General features: G+C 38.9%; 1 long non-coding RNA gene across 1 annotated transcript; it reads right to left on the bottom strand.

Moving 5' to 3' along the window:
• Positions 1 to 1,546: 1,546 nt before the first annotated feature.
• LOC130277698 (uncharacterized) lies at positions 1,547 to 2,624 on the bottom strand. Its single transcript, XR_008845536.1, has 3 exons — positions 2,314 to 2,624; positions 2,135 to 2,227; positions 1,547 to 2,035 (listed from the first exon to the last, which is right to left on the bottom strand). It is a non-coding gene; the product is annotated as an uncharacterized LOC130277698 (long non-coding RNA).
• Between the last annotated feature and the right edge of the window lie 506 nt (positions 2,625 to 3,130).

Genomic DNA, 3,130 nt, shown 5'->3' with positions numbered 1-3,130 from the left:
GCCTTCCTGCAGAAGTGGTAGCTGCAAATACAGTGAAGGAGTTTAATCCTAAAAAAAGTATAAGGCTATCCTTCATATAAGATAGGGCCAGGGACTATTGATAGGATTCAGATTATTGGGAAGACTAGAGAGGCCAAATGATTCTTATCTGCCGACACATTCTATGTTTCTATGACAGTGTGGTGTTCAAATTACAATACTTCAGGTAATAACAAGACTGGTTGTCATTGTGTGTTACACGCGGTGTGTCAATCAGTGGATGCTTACATAAACACCCACACACCAGTATCATATTTTATTTTATATACAAGCTTAGTGGAGTTCCTAAATTATTTTTTTTGTTTTCAATTCTATGATTGTAATTTTGCAGTCTAGTTATTTACTGTGGATATTGTTCAGCCCCCTTCAGTTCAATAAAGGAAAAATGGGGCGTGTCTATCTAAATACTTTAGGTATATCCACAGGATAACCCAGAACCTGTTCCAAAAGTCTCCCAGACCCAGCTGAACAGTCTTTTTTATGCAATTTCCATAATACCCATAGAGGTTAATTGGAATTAAATAAACAGTGTGGCACTGCTAGCTTCACTTATTTCATACTAAGGAATTGTAGAAACAGCTCAGTTCACACCGATCCCGTTAACATCAGTGGAAATTGGCCAAATTAGCCACTTTGGCCACTTTGGCTGTTTTAAGCTAGATTTGTTGCATCTGCAAGAGATCGATGGGAAGCCTAAAACAGTCAAAATGATAATTTTGCACAAATTGCCCAACTCCTACTGTTGTTAATGGAATCACTGTAAGCTGGGCCGTCGAGGTCATATCTGTATCTATAGAATAACTTTTATCTGTAATACCAGATACAATTCAAGGACTAGTGGGTCACTATTGCTGTAGGAAAGCAAGACACAAAGCCCATTTGAGCACACAATAAACAGAAATGAACACGAAGAAATTGCAATTTATGTTGATACACATCCCATAACACACACTATATATATACTTCTATAACCGTATAACATGCGGCCCACCAGTTGTAGAGCATGTTTATCATGACAGGTCTGAAGTGTCCATTAACTCATTTATCCTTACTGGCACAGATGTGTGGGACATGTTTGTTTTACATAGAGGCTAATATATCACTGGGAAATTTATTCTTCAATAAGAACACCCCTTTCCCTATGAGACTTCTCACTAATAGGGTGTATTGATAAAGATGCCCTTGGAGAGAAAAATTATACTATATATGTAGAGTTTAAGGAACATCCAATAAGGCAGTGATACAAAAATAATATATAACTTTTATTCTGATTCTGTATATATAATACGAAAATTTTAAAAGTCCATAACTGGCAGTATAATTGGTCAACACAGGACCGTGCTCAAAAGATGGGTATAGGGTAACAGGTGAATACCTATGTCTAAATAGTCCTACCTCATCCTAGGACTATCCCTCACTACGTTTAGTGTGGGTGGGGGTGGGGTTTAGTGATTTCCACTCGCAGGTGGTTGGCTAATTATTCTCTCATACTCCTGTCCAACGCGTTTCTCCCACTTGTTTTAGGGGTTCATCAGGGAACCGAGGAGGAGATAATAGGCTACCAGTATATAGTCATATCACACCAGGGTACATAGAAATAGGTATATATGGACTAAGTTCAAAACAGTAGATAGTCAAGATCAATAGATGGTCTAATACCGACCAGATAAACATTAGATAGAAGAGATAGATGTGTCAGTCAGTCACTGGCAAGTTGGAACCACAGTTTGGGTCCAGATTGGTAAGTTTGCAGTCCGAAACAATCATTCAGAGTGCTGTATACCCCGTCAAAGAGTCCAAAGTCAGTCTAATAACCACAGGTCACCATGTCATAACTTTAAATTCAATAAAACATAAAGATTATTTATATGTAACACCATAGTCTTATATGTGTCATCACATCCATGTAGGTTCCACTATTGACAATAGCATAGAGTGGTTGTTACTTCCACACATAGATATAGTGCCATTCAGGTTCTATGCATATGTAGATGAACTGTGAAAACATAATTAAACAGAAATATGTTTGTATAAGAAATACTATGATAAAATGATGCCAAAAAATAGAATAAATAAATCTATAAATAATTCATACCTTGGTTTTGAATAACCATGTATGAGGGCTTGGGTGGTTAATTCTCCTATGTAGACTGACGGTGTTTATTGTTTATACTCTGGACCATGTGATCTAAAACAAGCATCATATTCCATTTACATTATACATTATACAGTTTTATGCTAGTTGTCATGCATAACTCACTTATTGTTACTCACCCCAGCAAATGATAATGCCCTGGTGGATTTACTGACAGATTGCCATCTAGGGTCTAATTAGACCTTCCACTTTGGGGCCTGAAGTGAAAGATACAATACAGTGCAATGAGCAAAGATGTGTGCCCCACATTGGACGCAGATAGTTTCCAACAGAAGCGGAGCCCTCCCTTGGTCAAAACGGCACTTACCCTATCATTGGCCTCTAGGTGCTTGGACATCACTGGATAGAGGTGATGTGCCATGATCGCGGCTTTTTCACTGTTTTATACCAGTGAGCCGGAAGTGTGTCATAGGAGGCGCGGCTATGTGCCTTCGTTATGTTTATTGGGTGGAACGCATCCGTCCCCGGAAGTTACTGGGTGTGGAACGCAACCCTTATAACTTCCACTGCCGGATGCATTAGAGCAGTTCCGGTTGGTGGAACGCATATGCGTCCCAGGGAATAAATTCCAGCCTACTTTGTAATGTGATGTTCCGATTGGTGGACCGCCAATGCGTCTCACCCTTCGATCACTCCGATGGTTGAGTTGGTGAAACGCAAATGCGTTTCACCGCTAGGAACATGGGGAGAGAGGTATAGTGAATGGAAAACTTGCTAGGTGTTTTGCTACAAATCTAGACAGTTTAATATCTGTACAGATCTTGAATACCAGTGACTAAAAAGACGATTGATAATGAATACTTATAGATGTTATGTATAAAGTATTGCACATAGTGTATAAAGTATTGCACATAGTGAAGTGGCCAAATAGTATTCCTGCAAAGATGGGGAATTTTCATAACATAGAAAATTCCTAATGGTTTAGTGATAGGGGTT

This window comes from Hyla sarda, chromosome 6 (assembly GCF_029499605.1).
Source record: "Hyla sarda isolate aHylSar1 chromosome 6, aHylSar1.hap1, whole genome shotgun sequence".
NCBI lineage: Eukaryota > Metazoa > Chordata > Amphibia > Anura > Hylidae > Hyla > Hyla sarda.
This window is presented reverse-complemented; position numbering and strand designations above follow the sequence as displayed.